Genomic DNA, 17,247 nt, shown 5'->3' on the forward strand with positions numbered 1-17,247 from the left:
ATAAACCAAAAATAAAAACTAATAAAAACGAGCAAAACCACTCTGGAAACTAATTAAAACTAACTGAATTAGAGAAAATTAAAAACTAACCAAAACTAAACGATAATGTAAAATCCAAAATTATTATAACCCTGCTGCTCAGTGATGGCTTTTTAAGCAGAGGTTTAATTACAGCCACCTTGAAGGTCTGTGGTACATAGCCAACTAATAAAGACTGATTGATCATTTTTAAGATTGAAGCATCAATAATTGGAAAGACTTCTTTGAACAGTCTAGTAGGAATGGGATCTAACAAACATGTTGCTGGTTTGGAGGAAGTAACTATTGAAGATAACTCTGAAAGATCAACTGGAGCCAAAGAGTCTAAACAAATACCAGCAGTGCTGAAAGCAGCCGAACATGAAGATCAATCTTTGCCCTTTGGCCATGGGGGCTCGGTCTGTGGTCTCCCTCCTTCCTCCTCTGGGGTGTGCACACGGTTGCCATCAGGATGTGTGGCCTCAGGTCTTCTGAGCGCCTGGGCTGTGGATGGCCTGGGTCCCCTGAGTCCTTCTCTATCTGCCTCTGGATCGCGGGCGGCATGGTTGCAGTTTCTTGCCCTCATTATTGAGTACATTGCACTACAGAGGCGCATACACACACATTACTGCAAACAATAAAATTGTGTGTATGTGTGTCTATGTATGTATGTGCGTGTGTGTGTGTGTGTGTGTGTGTATGTGTGTATATCTACTTTTCTTTGATTTTTTTTTTCTTTCTTCCTTTTGCCCCCCCCCCCCCTTGTTCTTGCCCCTTCCTTGTTGCCTGTCAGACTTGGCATAAATAACTAAATAAAAAGATAAATAAATAAAAATACAAACATTAACAAGAATAGCCTATAGAAAACTTATAGAGCTGTTCTTGTTAAAGCAAATATGTTTCGTACATCAGTGCATTCAGATCATCATTCTCACTGCGAAAAACGCCAGACATGACAGGCTTAAAAAAATAAATAAAAAAATTAGGGGTGGGACTTGATTAAAAAAATTAATCGAATTAATTAGGAGCTTTGTAATTAATTAATCAAAATTAATCACATTTTAATCACATTTCAATATTTAACATGATAAATATTAATTTAAGTTTAGTTGATGAATGAATCAATATACATAAGCTTAAACTTCAAAATGTTGTTCATTTTCCCACCAGTCTACTACACAGACCAACGAAGGGTGGAAGTGCTCCTGTGATAAGCAAACTCCTGAAATTAAAGTTCAGCATCATAACTGGATAGTTTTATTCAACATTAATGTCTCACTTAATATAGTTGGAAATTAATCATTCTCTCAGCTGTATTCCTTGATGTTGTTATGCTTGTTTTAACAGCTTATTTTGAATTAAAGACTTAAAATTAAACCACAAAAAAATCAACAGCATCACGGACTGCATCACTGATTACATCAATTTCTGCGTGGAAAACACTGTGCCCACCAGGAGGGTACGGTGTTTTTCAAACAACAAACCCTGGATCAACTCTGAAATAAAGGCTCTCCTGAAGGAGAAGAAGAGAGCCTTTAGATCAGGAAATAAGGAGGAGCTGAGAGCCGTGCAGAAGGATCTGAGAAGGAAAATCAGGGATGGAAAAAACATCTACAGGAAGAAGATGGAGGACCAGCTACAGCAGAGCAACATCAGTGGGGTTTGGAGGAGTTTGAACTCAATTTCAGGCCACAAACCAAGCCCTAGGGTTGTGGGAGACTTAGAGTGGGTTAACAACCTGAACCAGTTCTTTAACAGGTTTGACCAGCCACCCACCCCTCCCCCAGCCCAGTCCCCCCTGCTGTCAGCCCCACCATCTTTAATGACTGCCAACCTTTCTTCTTCTTGGGACCTCACACCTCTCAGCTCTCAGCCATCACCCACCCCCTTCACTTCTGAGGACTCCATCTCACAACCCCCATCCCCCACCTCCATCTTGTCCCTCTCAACTCATCATGTGAGGAAGGAGCTACGTAAGATCAAGGTGCGAAAGGCTGCTGGTCCAGACGGCATCAGCTCCAGGCTCCTGAGGTGCTGCGCAGATCAGCTGTGTGGCATCATGGGATACATGTTCAACCTGAGCTTGAAGCTGGGGAAAGTACCACAACTGTGGAAGACCTCCTGTGTGGTACCGGTACCAAAGACCAAACATCCAAAGGATCTTAGCAGCTACAGGCCGGTAGCCCTGACATCGCATCTAATGAAGACCCTCGAGAGGCTGGTCCTCAACCATCTACGCCTCATGGTGTCGTCTTCGTTGGACCCGCTGCAGTTCGCCTACCGGCCTGGCATCGGGGTGGATGACGCCATCATCTACCTCCTGCACCGAGCTCTGACCCACCTGGAGAAGCCTGGAAGCACTGTGAGGATCATGTTCTTTGATTTCTCCAGTGCTTTTAACACCATCCAGCCAGGACTTCTGAGAGACAAGCTGGAACTGTCAGGAGTGGACCACCACATCTCCGAGTGGATACTGGACTACCTCACTGACCGCCCACAGTACGTGAGGACACAGGGCTGTGTCTCTGACAGGCTGGTCTGCAGTACGGGGGCCCCACAGGGAACTGTGCTGGCACCGTTCCTCTTCACCCTCTACACTGCAGACTTCTCCATCAACTCCCCACGCTGCCATCTGCAGAAGTTCTCTGACGACTCTGCCATAGTTGGCCTCATCACAGGTGAGGATGACTCAGAGTACAGACAGTGGACTCAGGACTTTGTGGACTGGTGCCAGCGGAACCACCTCCTGATCAACGCCGCTAAAACCAAGGAGCTGGTGGTGGATTTCCGCAGGCCCAGACCCACCACACGGACACCGGTGAACATCCAGGGAGTGGACATTGAGATAGTGGACTCTTATAAGTACCTGGGTGTTCACCTAAACAATAAACTGGACTGGACTCATAACACTGATGCGCTCTACAGGAAGGGTCAGAGCAGACTCTACCTGCTGAGAAGGCTGAGGTCTTTTGGAGTGCAGGGGACACTCCTGAAGACCTTCTACGACTCTGTGGTGGCATCAGCCATCTTCTATGCAGCAGTATGTTGGAGCAGCAGCTTGTCTACAGCTGAGAGGAAGAGGATAGACAAGCTCATCAGGAAAGCCAGCTCTGTCCTAGGATGTCCTCTCGACTCAGTGCAGGTGGTGGGAGACAGAAGGACTCTGACCAAAATAACATCACTGATGGACAAGGTCTCCCATCCCATGCATGAAACTGTTGCTGAGCTGGAGAGCTCCTTCAGTGACAGACTGCTGCATCCTAAATGCACAAAGGAGCGTTACCGCAGATCCTTCCTCCCAGCAGCTGTAAGACTTTATAACCATCACTGCTCCCAACAAAAACCACAATAGCCTACACAATGTAGGATAATATATAATATACTGTAAATAGTCCGGCCTGTTAAGGTTCAACACACAGGCACATCATGTACATTGTATATAGTGTTATTATTAGTAGTATTAAGGTTAATATTGTTTGTTGATTTTATATATATTCTTTTCTTAATAGTGTGAATTATTATATCTTTATTTATATTTATAATAACTGCGGCTGCTGTTACACCCAAATTTCCCCTCTGTGGGACAATAAAGGCTGTTTCTTCTTCTTCTTCTTCTTCTTCAAAAAGGAGAAAAAGTTCGTTCTCCGTGTAACCAGCTGTTTTTACACAGCTGTGCTTCACACTCACGGTTGCTAGGCGACATGAGCTATGCAGAGGTGAGGGCAGGTGACGCTGATATGAAGGCTAGCCGCTCACTTCTGGCTTTTGCGGTCTACGTGGGCTCTGAAGGACGTGGGCCGGGTTCATTCGAAGGATGAGGCCCCTGAATCTGGACATTGTGCGTCGATATAATCTGTATGCCTGGAACTCGTGCACTGAGAAACGTTCCACGGTGCAAAGTGCGATTAAAATGCGTTAAAATTTTTAATTCGTTAATTTCCCCGTAATTAATTAATCGAAATTAACGCGTTAAAGTCCCACCCCTAAAAAAAAAAAAATAAACCTTTGAGATGGTTATGAATAATTTTTTCTCTAATGTCTAAAATTTTATTTGTAAAGAAATTCATGAAGTCACTACTAGTTAAAGTGAAAGGAATACTCGGCTCTACAGAGCTTTATACAACACGTTTGCATTTACCCATTCATACAAGCACTTTTGTCTGAAGTTAAGCACTTTTACTGTCTAACATTCACACTCCAACGCTTGCATCGGAGAGCAACTTGGGGTTAAGTATCTTGCCCAAGGATTGGCATGCAGGATGCTCTGGAATGCTCTGTGCATGTGTCAGAGTAACATGAATGATTGGCTGATATGTTTCCCTTTTTTGATTGGCTCTTTGGAGGCAAGCGGGGAGATCACAAAGAGAGTCTCACAAACTGTTTTCTATTTATTCCAGTTTGGACTGAAGGATGGAGTGTACATCAGGCAGGGCGATGGAGGTGGCAGCACTCGGTCGGCCTTTCAGCCTCGGAATGATGTACGACTGCCGCAGTGACTTGCTCATTCCTGGTAAGAATTTACATGTAAATTTCTTGATGTGCCACAAACTTTTCTTATTTAAAGTCATTAACTCTGCAGTCTAAAGTCTGAGACTAAGTCTGAAATGTAAAAAAAATTAAATTAGATATAAGTTCAGTTTGAGCAGTCATTACAACATTTTAAGGATCGAGTCAAGGCCCTTGTATGTGAGCACCACTTTATTGAGTGAACATGAATGTTTGTCAAATTTCAAACTGGTATCGCATTATTGCAAACTTTTGTAAAAAGTATTGATGATGGGAGAGTGTGACAGCTAAAGTCTTCTCCAGCACTCCAAAGATTCTCAGTGACGTTAAGGTCTGGACTCTTTGGTGGCGTGAAAATGATACCACATGCTCTGTAAAGCACTCTTTTAGAATTTGAGCCCTGGACTGGATGGGTGCTAAAACCAAACATAAAATATGGAGCAGGGTGACACACAGCATGGTTAAAAAAAAAAAAAAACCCAAAGCTGCGACCAAAACAAACAGTTTAGGTGGTCCCCCTAGCCATGGGTACAGAACAATAAGAGGTGGCACAATGCCAGAAAAACAGTCCAAAACCAAAAACCTCAGGATGAGTCAGAACAGGGGCGAAAATGGTTCAGGGGTCTGGGGTCAGGGGTCTGGGGACTGTAACCAGTCTCTGAACTGGTTACAGTTCAGGAACTGCCCAGGCCATGCGGCCAGACAGCAGAGTCCAAACAGTTCAGGACTTCACCCGGGCCAAGGGGCCAAACCTAAAGACTGGGGGTCTAACATGGTAGTGAAGCAGATCAGGGGTCCAAGAAGGTGGCCAGCAGCAGAGATGATGCAGATCGGGAGGCCAGCCACAGAGCCAGCAGTGGCAACAATGCAAATCCAGAGGCCAACTGCAATCCCAGCTGCGGCGATGACAACTTTCCAGAGCCTTAGCATGCAACAGGACACCTCAAACACTGGTAGTGTTGGACCCTTGGGTTCTGGCTCCGAAGACTCGGGATATTGTGAAGACAGGGAAGGACCGGGACCCATCAGCTCCAGACACTCGGGACATTCAAGTGGAGCTGGACGCTACACAGACCACTGCACCAGTCCTGGTTCAAACAGGGTACAGAGGCCAGGCATCAGCAGACGTGTGTGGGGAAAAAAGTCCTTGCTCTGTAATCCAGGTAGGTCTGGGTGCGCAGGCTGGGGCTGCAGTGCGGGGCACACAGCTATCTCATCCAACAGCTGGGGCTGCTTTGACGATTGTTTGGGTGGCTGTTGCGGAGGTGCAGGTTTCTCAGGTGGCGGAGTGGCGAGCAATGACACTGAGGTCCCTTTCCCCAGCAGGGACCTCCCAGGACAAGGTGAGTGCCCCCAAACTCTGGCTCACACTCTGGGGTGAGCCACGGCTTCGACTTCACCAGTTCCTGCAGGTAGGCATGGACAACTCGCTGCCGCCCACACAAGTCTAAGTCCGCGGGGTACATGTAATGGTTGTGTCTTTCTGTATTGGAGAGCTGTGTGGGAGGTGAACTTGGACCCAGAATGCAGGACTGACAAAGCAGAACTGAACTTAAACTGAACAATTAAAGTGGACTCACTGGACGGGTACCAGAATTAACCATAAATTATGGAGGAGGGTGACACACAGCTTGGTAATATTGACGACGACATGACAAGGGACAAGGGACCAGGGGAATACAGAGACAATATATACACAAAAACTAACAAGGAAACAGGCAACAGGTGGGAAGCACAGGTGCAAGGAATAACAAAAGACAAGACCAGGAAGTGTAACTAAACACAGCATAAATGACAGAGACTGACAAAGTAAAACAGCAAACAAATAAGCGCAGGAACAGAGAAGCAGTCATATCACAACACTAGGAACAAAACATATGAGACAAGAGGAACGACACTGAGGAGTCTAAACATTAAGAAAACTCGGAAACAATGAACCATAAGGGAAAGAACACAAAACACTGGGCATACGGCCTGGGACCATGACCCTTTGTGGCTGATTTCCATGCAGATGCTTCATAAAAGTTCAAATTTTAATAAATAAAATAGAAATTTTCATTCCATTTAGAGTGTTTAGAGTGATTTTCAGCATACGTCACAGTGTATTGTTGTGTAAACCTCCAAGATTGTGCCAGTGTCTGTGGTCTGCCTTCTCTCTCTACGAACTGTGGTTGTTGTCCTGCTGTTTTGGTTGTTTGTTACGCTGAACGTCCACTCTCTACTGGTTTATGATCGCCAAACACTCCTAAATACCTTCCTAAGGACCTTCTACCTTCGACCTCCTTTGGGTATACCGGCTTACCTCTGCCGTTTTCTGGCTCTATCTGCACGCAGAAGGCGCAGACATCGTGGGAAATGCAGCAACAGGCTGACAAAACGTATTAGTTTGGTGTGCTCTCCTGTCGCTTTCTCTGGAGATACGGGATCAGCATCTCTTCATCTTATTTTGTGGGGCTTCCTGGATCTGATTGCCTCCTCTCTGGATCCTGTGGTCGGCTTGGATGAGGTGCAACCGACAGGTCTCTCCTTTCCCTACCTCTGTGGCTGTGGGGTGAACCTATGCGATCTGCGGCCTCTCTCTCGGGCCCAACAGTCACCTAATGCTGCGGCTCCTGTCAGGATGGTGCTGGTAAATGCTAGATCACTAGCTAGCAAAATGTTTATCCTGAAGGATTTCTTTATATCCCGCAGACTGAACTTTCTCTGTGTTACTGAGACATGGAAGGCTGTTGGTGAGTCTAGTGCTTTCTGTGAACTTTTGCCACCCAACTGCACTTACTTTAAATCTCCGAGGACGTCAGGACGTGGCGGAGGCACAGCAGCTGTTTACAAAGAACGATATAAGTGTAAACAGGTCAATCTGACAACATCTTATTCCAGCTTTGAAATGAACTTATTTGAGCTTTGCTCTGTCTCCCCAGTGTTGTGCGCTGTTGTATACAGACCACCCAAGTGTAACAAAGAATTCATTGGTGACTTTTCTGACTTCTTGGCGGGAATAATGCCAAACTATGATCGGATTTTAATAGTTGGTGATTTTAATATTCATGTATGCTGTCCCTTGAAGCTGTTGGCCAATGATTTCCTACATCTTATTGACTCTTTTAATTTTGTACAGTCTGTGTCCAGTCCAACACAAGAACGTGGGCACACTCTCGACCTTGTTTTAACATATGGATTTACTGTTTCTAATTTGGAGGTTTGTGATGCTGTTTTTTCTGACCATATGCCCGTTGTTTTTAATGTGCCTTTCTTTTGTCATATGGTGAAATCTTGCGCTGCTACACAGCGCTGTCGTGTTTTTAATTCCTCCACTGCCACTCAGTTCTCCACAGCCTTTAACGCTGCAATCAGCCCTTCTGAGTCTCTCAGCTCTAATTCAGATGTTGAGGAATTTACCTCTCAGTTCAGCTTGACCTGCCAGACCGTCTTAGATACTGTGGCTTCGCTGAAAAATAGATTTTCCAAACCTTGATCTGAGCCTTGGATGAATGACGCTACGCACGCTGCCAGGTGCACTTGCAGGAGAGCTGAGCGAAAGTGGAAGAAGGACAAGTTACAGGTGTCCTTCCAGTTGTTATGTGACAGCTGGCGTTTTTATCAGAAAACTGTGAAAGCCGCTAAATCTAAGTACTTTTCTGATATTATTTCTTCTGTCACAATCCCTGTGTTCTTTTTAAAATTGTAAATTCTGCTCTAAATGCACCACAATCAGATTGCCTGGAGAGCTCCACTGAATTGTGTGAGAACTTTATCAATAAGGATGCTATCATCAGGGCCATCATTAGTTCTCCCTCTTATGACCCCTCTGTCTCTGTGACATGCCCGGCTGTTTTTGACCAGTTTGAGCCTGTCAGTTTGCCATCTCTGAGAGATATCATTGGTCATTTAAAGCCTGCTGGCTCTCCAAATGACCCCATTCCACCTCGTCTTTTTAAAGAGGTTCTTTCCACCTTGGCACCATATGTACTTAATATTATTAATGGGAGATTAGCGAATGGTACACTGCCTGCCAGCTTTAAGAAGGCAGTTGTGTCCCCACTTATTTAGAAACCTTGTTTAGACTCCTCTAAACTTTTCAATTTTAGGCCAATCTCCAAACTTCCTTTTCTTTCTAAATTTTAGAGAAAATCATCTACTGCCAACTGAGATCACTTTTAAATAATCATGACACCCTGGAGGTGTTCCCGTCTGGTTTTAAATCCCATCACAGTACTGAGTCGGCACTGTTGCGGGTTTTTAAAGACATTCTTTGATCCATTGACTCCAATCACTGTGTTGCTTTGGGCCTGTTGGATCTAACAGTAGCCTTCGATACAGTGGACCTTCACATCCTCCTGTCTCATCAGGAAAACTGGGTGGGCATGAAGCATGTTGCTTTAGATTGGTTCAGATCCTACCTTTCAGAGAGAAGCTTTTGTGCCTGTATTGGAGAATCTTGTGCGGGGCCCCTTACATGTGGGGTTCCTCAAACAGGTTGAACCATGTTATCTTCTTCTCTTGCAGGAATGACCCTGTGGGATTGGGATGACCTGATGAAGGATATTGGAGAAAGACCACAAACATATAATGATTTTGAAATAGTTGCATCTGAATCAATCGATGACAAATCTTCAGCTCTAAGTGTTAATGCTTCACTGAAGGCAAGTTTCTTGGGTGGACTCGTTCAGGTTGACGGATTGGCCAAATATCTGAATGATAGTAAGTCTTCCAGAAATCAGGCCAGAGTAACACTGAAGTACAAGGCGACCACAAAGATCCAGGAGCTGTCCATGAATCAGCTTGGAAGAGGAAATGTGAAGCATCCATATGTTTTTGATCAAGGTTTAGCGACACATGTAGTCACAGCTATTCTTTATGGAGCACAAGCTTTCTTTGGGTTTGACCGTGAGGTTTTTGAAAAGGAGAATCATCGAGATGTTCAGGGCAGCTTGAATGCGATCATCAAGAAAATTCCAAAATGTGTCATAGAGGGGAAAGGTTCCCTGAAGATAGAAGAAACGGACAAAGCAAATGTTGATTAATTCTCCTGCAGATTTTATGGAGACTTTTGCCTTCCAGAACCTCCAACAACCTTTCAAGATGCTATAGAAACTTACAAAAGTCTGCCAAAATTACTGGAAACCAATAGAGAAAAAGCTGTACCAGTGAAGGTCTGGCTGCTGCCACTGACAACTTTAGATTCTTCTGCTGCTAAACTCATCCGTGAGATCAGTATCGAATTAGTCCAAGAAGCTCAGAGAGTTCTGGAGGACTTCAGTGAGCTGGAAATGAGGTGGAATGATGAGAACCATCACTGCACAGCAGTTCCCACAGATCGGCAAAAAACTGGAAAGTTTTAAAGAAATATGCTCTGAGTTTAAGCTGGAATTCCAACAAACTTTGGCAAAGAAACTTCCATCAATCCGAGGAGGAGGAGAAGAGGAGGCTGAGCTTGCAGAGGTCCTGAAGAAGAGACATTCTTCACCTTTCAGCAGCAAAAACCTGAACGAGTGGATGGACTGTAAAGAGAGAGAAATCAGTATCTTAAAATCTGTCACCAAAAACATGACAAACACCAAGATCATCCCATCACACAGTCATCTGTACGAAGAAGAGCAAGTTGTGTGTTTAGTTTTCACCTCTCTGGGAAAGGATGAACCATACCTCTCAGCTTTATCAAACTACTTAAAAGGAAAAACCAACACAGACCTTCAAGATCCTCACTCTCATGATGTAGAGAAGGAACAGTGGTACGCCTCCAAAGAAGTAACAGGTGAAATGAGGAAGAAAGCCAAACTCTTCAGTGATTTTTCAGAGGCCAACAAGAAGAATGAGTACATGAAGTTCCTGACAGTCGGATTAACTAATGAGACACAGGAAGGTTCCAGCACTTACCTTTATAAAGACGGATTTGCTGTCAGTGAGAACTTTGAACCTCCTTCAAAGCCTGAAACTGTGACAGCAGCTGACAGAAACCACAACAGTGTGACTCTGAAGATTTCTCCACACACATTTGGAGCAGAGAACATCACCTCCTACTCTGTTGAGTACTGTGTCAGTGGGGAGGATGGATGGCAGCAACAGACAGGAGCAAAGGCTGAAGAAGTCACAGTGACAGATCTGAAACCAAACACAGAGTATGTGTTCAGATGCAGAGCAGTGACTTCAGCAGGTGTTGGACCAGCTAATGAAGTCTCCATGGTTTTGGACCATGGAGATAAAAAGCATGAAGAAGTTTTTTGCTCCCAAGTGTCTGAACAGACTTAAAGCCATATCAGTGAAGCCACGCCCTCCGTCCACAGAGAACGTCGACGTGCTCGACTGAGAGAAATCTGAGGGCAAAGCGGGCTGGAAGGGACGAGTTCAGTCCCTGAAGGAGATGAAAGAAAAAGCCCACATCATGGATAAAATAGAGAAGGGAAAGAAACTTCTCAATCACTGTAACCCACATACTACTGATCGGCATGAATGGGCCCTGAGTTCGTATTCAACGATATTAATTACTTAACCACTATAACATCACACACTCTACAATTGGAATGAACAATGCCACCCTTTAATTAGAAAACACCAAAAACACACTTAAAGCAATATTTCAGTTCTTTCAGGTCAATTAACAATTCAAATATATATGTATTCCCACACACAACAGTCCCAAATAATATGTTATCAAACAAAACAAACCCGTTGCAGGCCTGATTCGGAGCTCGGGTACGGTGATACCAGAAACTTTGCGGTCCTTTCACTCAATTAGAGCCAAATAAAATAATAAGCCAACAGTACCTTTTTCCAATATGGCGGTGCAAACGTTCAATCCACGTTGTCCTTCCCACACAGGCAAGAAGCACAGGGAATACCCGCCTGGTCGCCGTTTCCCGCGTGGCCAGAGGAACTCTGAACTATAGGTAGCTCAGAGCGCTATCTGGGATCCTCCTTATGTCTGTGTGCGGTAAGAGTCAGCCGAGTCCTGTAGCGATTATGGGCTCGACACACGGGGAGCGACAAACGACAGCGACGAATGGGTCGCATCGCCACTGGGGTGAAACTGAACACACGGGACGCGATAGCGAAGGCAGCTTTGCGAATCGCGCTCTTACGTCACTCGTCTCCAAGAAATGTGATTGGTTATGAAACTGGAGGGATTTAGACATTTTCAAAGCAGTCCGTGTCAGACACGGCAATAAAGATGAGGAGTCTGAAGATTTTATTGGAACTGACAGAAATCTTGCTGTTAAGTCTCCTCTACAAAAGAAAAAGACAACCTCGCGTTCATCCTATATTAGCACAAAAGTCCTCTCTATCCGTCTGTTTAACGTTAGTCTTGCACCAACACGTTCTCATATGGCTGCCTTTTATGTTTAACTCGATAATCACTGCGTGAAATGTCATATAATATAGGAAAGTCAAACACAGCTAAAACGATGCTTTCCTTCCTGCTGAAAGTGGTTGCAGACTGCAGTGTGTAGCATACTCTTCGCTCATTGGTCAGTCAATGAAACTCTTGCTGATTGGTTTAGTGCCACGCGACAGCGACAAAAGTAGAACATTTTCCAACTTTGTTGTGTCGCGTCGCCTGGTCGCGTGTGCACGTCTACGTGTACGAGCTCGAAATTTCACATGCACGAACGTCGCCGGTCGCTTAGCTGGAGGAGGGCAAGCGATTGTCGCCTCATCGCACAAGCTCCATAGGAAATGAATGGAGAGCGAGCGACGTCGCTCCCCGTGTGTCGAGCCCCTTAGCCGGGCTAGCCAACCGCAGCTTTCAGACGATCAGCGCGGCTAATTTCCGCTCGATTATCCAGCGAGCAAACCACGACTTTCAAGTCCAAACACTTAGAGGCGTAGGCTGCGCCAAATTAAACTGTCCTCCTTCCGTCCACCTGGCCGATGTCCGAACACGGAGTACCAGTTTAACTCGCCATAAAACTTTCACTTTTCCAGTCAAAGTTGCCTCTCTTCTCGGGTCTCTCTTTTTTCCTCTCTCGTGCACACTCACACCACCTCCAATCAGCAGCCAGTACAGAAACAGGTGACTAAAATGAAACACTAGATTGGCTTTCCTCCACAACAACTGAAATAAACAAATAAAATAGAATATTTATGGCAAATTAATTATCTTAACACCTTAACATTTGAAATTGTAACATTCACATAAATGCATTTAACCACATTCAATCAACTTATTTATGTCCATTTCCTACAGGGCTACATCATTTTGGATTCAAGTGATCACAAACAGGAATTAAGACAAAGTCGAGACCAGTTTGAACCACAACTGCAACAAGACCTGATCAATCAAGAAGTGACGATCAGATTAGAAACAAAGAAACAAGTTCAGAAAACTCACTCATTCTGTTTGCTGATAAAAGTTTCCAAGTTTTTAATTTTATCAAGTGTTACATCCAGGTCTAATTAAGATTTCACTGAAGATGATCACAGTATTTAACCTTTTGTCTCTGAGTTTCAGCTTCATTGGTATTTTTTAGGTTTGAATAAATATTACGTTTATTTTCTTTATGATTTGAAACATCAGGACAATCTGAATCATTTAATGACTCCTGATATTGATGTTAATGCATGTTTATTTTAATGTTTTATGTGCTTTTATTACAGTGAGTGTAACTTCAGCTTCAGTGTTTCTGTGATACCCGTGATCCTCTTTTTCTTCATTTCCTCTTAGAAATGTCGATTGTTTCTAAGGTCACGATTTTAATGACGAGGCATTGAAAGCTGCTAAGTCATGAAATGCTGAAGATCATTTTGGTTCAATCCTGCATTAAAATATTTTTAGTTTTTACGCTTTGTGGTATGGTTTGATTTTACTTTTTGTTAGCTTCCCTGTATTTTTTCTTCTTCCTACAGTTATCTGTCAATCATTTGCATTAATATGCGTTTATTCTGTTATGTATGAACAGTGTTGAACTCATTAAAATCATGAAAGCTGCCTCTGATGTGTCAGTTTGTGTCTTTTTCTGCATCTCAGTTTCCTCTTCCAGGATTTTTCAGGTCAGTCGTATCTGTGCAGCCACATCAGTTCATTAAACCAATAAAACAGTGCAAATGATCAAACAGAGCAGAGACGATTATGATATGAGAGCAGCTATTTTCTTCCTCTATCCAAAAAAAGAGCTTTTAATCTTTGTGCATAATGTTTAGCTATTTTATCTACACCCTGGTGTATTTCAATTTACACTGTGGTGTGTTATTTAGTGTGTTTTATATTTTTACTGTTTGTTATAATGTTTTTGTTTTGTAGCACTTTGAGGGTTTTTTAAAAATGTAAAGTGCGTTATAAATGAAATGTATTATTATTATTATAATTTACACATTTACAGCTTCATTTTCATTTACTTACTGTCCACTGTTTGTTCATAATTCAAATATTTGTTCAAACAGTTCAGAGTTTACACTCAATGAGCTCAGCAGATGCTTGCATTTTGGTCAAAAGTCCAGCAGAGGGCACTCTCTTTCAGCTCATTTTTCACAAAAAACAAAAACAAAAGTTGAACAAATTTTAGTAACAAAGGCTTCAGTCCATAAAGTGCCGCAGAAATCTGACAGTGAGGCAGCAGGCAGAAGTCCAGCAGCCTGAAACCTGCTCCTCTGAATGAACTGCAGCAGTTTTTAACATATCAAGTTACACCTGCACTATGACTGTTCAGCACAGGAAGATGATCAATAAAAGCAGAGGAGAGGCTGATGAGCAAAGCTGTGATGATCAGAACACAGAAACATTAAAGACGCAGTGTAGAAACATCCTGGCTTTTATATATTATATATGCTGAAAAAACAGCTGTTGAACTCTCCAATCAGAACTAACCTAAGGATACAACAGAAACCAAATGAAGTTTGTATCCTCATCTGAAGTAATTTCATCAACTCACAAACACGCATTTTAAAGCAGATAACCCATAAGATGGAGAGAAGTTGTGTCTCTCTAATTTCAAAGATCTTCATTTAGACACATAAGCCTGTGTCTATTGTCCTGTCTCTCTCCCCTCCCCCTAAACCAGTTGAGGCAGATGACTGCCCCTCCCTGAACCTTGTTCTGCTGAAGGCTTCTTCCTCTTGAAAGGAAGGTTTTCTTTCCCACTGTTTGCCAAGTTCTTTCTCGGTTGTCTGATTGTTGGAGTTTTCTCTATATTACTGTAGGGTCTTTACCTTACAATATAAAATGCCTTTAGGCTAATGTTGTGATTTGGTGCTATATAAACAGATCTAAATTGAACTGAATTGAATTGAACAAGAATTTCAATCCAATTCAAATCCTCCGTAAAGCTAGGACATCTTACTACTCAGCATTAATTGAAGAAAATAAGAACAACCCCAGGTTTGTTTTCAGCACTGTAGCCAGGCTGACAAAGAGTCAGAGCTCTGTAGAGCCGAGTATTCCTTTCACTTTAACTAGTAGTGACTTCATGGATTTCTTTACAAATAAAATTTTAGACATTAGAGAAAAAATTATTCATATTCAGCTGCTTTCAGCACTGTCTGATTGATCTTTCAGAGTTATCTTCAATAGTTACTTCCTCCAAACCAGCAACATGTTTATTAGATCCCATTCCTACTAGACTGTTCAAAGAAGTCTTTCCAATTATTGATGCTTCAATCTTAAAAATGATCAATCTGTCTTTATTAGTTGGCTATGTACCACAGACCTTCAAGGTGGCTGTAATTAAACCTCTACTTAAAAAGCCATCACTGACCCAGCTGTCTTAGCTAATTATAGGCCAATCTCCAACCTTCCTTTTCTCTCAAAGATTCTTGAAAGAGTAGTTGTAAAACAGCTAACTGATCATCTGCAGAGGAACGGTTTATTTGAAGAGTTTCAGTCAGGTTTCAGAATTCATCACAGTACAGAAACAGCATTAGTGAAGGTTACCAATGATCTTCTTACAGCCTCTGACAGTGGACTCATCTCTGTTCTTGTCCTGTTGGACCTCAGTGCAGCTTTTGATACTGTTGACCATAACATTTTATTACAGAGATTAGAGCATACTATAGGTATTAAAGGTACTGCACTGCAGTGGTTTGAATCATATTTATCTCATAGACTCCAATTTGTTCATGTAAATGGGGAGTCTTCTTCACACACTAAGGTTAATTATGGAGTTCCACAGGGTTCTGTGCTAGGACCAATTTTATTTACATTATACATGCTTCCCTTACGCAGTATTATTAGAAAGCACTGCATCAATTTTCATTGTTATGCAGATGATACTCAGCTTTACCTATCAATGAAGCCAGATGACACACATCAATTAGTTAAACTGCAGGAATGTCTTAAAGACATTAAGGCCTGGATGACCTCTAATTTCCTGCTTCTAAATTCAGATCAAACTGAAATTCTTGTTCTCGGCCCCACAAATCTTAGAAACATGGTGTCTAACCAGATACTTACTCTGGATGGCATTACTTTGGCCTCCAGTAACACTGTGAGAAATCTTGGAGTCATTTTTGACCAGGATATGTCCTTCAATGCACATATTAAACAAATATGTAGGACCGCTTTTTTGCATTTGCGCAATATTTCTAAAATCAGAAACATCCTTTCTCAGAGTGATGCTGAAAAGCTAATTCATGCATTTATTACTTCTAGGGTGGATTATTGTAATTCATTATTATCAGGCTGTCCTAAAAGCTCCCTGAAAAGCCTTCAGCTGATCCAAAATGCTGCAGCTAGAGTACTGACAGGGACTAGAAAGAGAGAGCAGATTTCTCCCATATTGGCTTCTCTTCATTGGCTCCCTGTTAAATCTAGAATAGAATTTAAAATCCTTCTCCTCACATACAAGGTCTTGAATAATCAGGCACCATCTTATCTCAAAGACCTCATAGTCCCATATCACCCCAACAGAGCACTTCGCTCTCAGACTGCTGGCTTACTTGTGGTTCCTAGGATACTTAAGAGTAGAATGGGAGGCAGAGCCTTCAGCTTTCAGGCGCCTCTTCTGTGGAACCAGCTTCCAGCTTGGATTCAGGAGACAGACACCCTCTCTATTTTTAAGATTAGGCTTAAAACTTTCCTTTTTGATCAAGCTTATAGTTGGGGCTGGATCAGGTGACCCTGAACCCTCCCTTAGTTATGCTGCTATAGGCCTAGTCTGCTGGGGGGTTCCCATAATGCACTGTTTCTCATTCACCTTATTTACTTTGTTTATACTCCACTCTGCATTTAATCATTAATTGATATTAATCTCTGGCTCTCTTCCACAGCATGTCTTTCTCTCCCCTCAGCCCAACCGGTCGCGGCAGATGACCCCCCCTCCCGGAGCCTGGTTCTGCTGGAGGTTTCTTCCTGTTAAAAGGGAGTTTTTCCTTTCAACTGTCGCCAAGTGCTGCTCATAGGGGGTCGTTTTGACTGTTGGGTTTTCTCTGTATTATTGTAGGGTCTTTACCCACAATACAAAGCGCCTTGAGGTGACTGTTTGTTGTGATTTGGCGCTATATAAATAAAATTGAATTGAATTGTATGTGGACACAAAGCATATGTCTCCTTACCACCTAACTGGAATGGACTGTGAGGCATAGCATCATTATCAGACCACGTGTTCTTTATGCAAAGAACAAGCACAACCAGCAGGCACTGCCGTGAAGTGACTGGACGGGTCGAGGATGTTCCTGAGGAATGGAGAATATGGGGAACCGGGGAAAAGATAGGACAGAGCCTATTTCCATGGGTCGGAGTTGGACTGGTTCGGGATCATTTCGAGATGAACAGGTACATCTGATAAACGCCAC

The 17,247-nt window shown here is 43.1% G+C and overlaps 1 pseudogene; it reads left to right on the forward strand.

The window, feature by feature from the left end:
- Positions 1 to 4,452: 4,452 nt before the first annotated feature.
- Positions 4,453 to 10,773, forward strand: LOC115777680 (verrucotoxin subunit beta-like; annotated as a pseudogene).
- The last annotated feature ends 6,474 nt before the right edge of the window (positions 10,774 to 17,247 follow it).

The sequence above is a fragment of the Archocentrus centrarchus genome, unplaced genomic scaffold (genome assembly GCF_007364275.1).
Source record: "Archocentrus centrarchus isolate MPI-CPG fArcCen1 unplaced genomic scaffold, fArcCen1 scaffold_64_ctg1, whole genome shotgun sequence".
Classification (NCBI taxonomy): domain Eukaryota; kingdom Metazoa; phylum Chordata; class Actinopteri; order Cichliformes; family Cichlidae; genus Archocentrus; species Archocentrus centrarchus.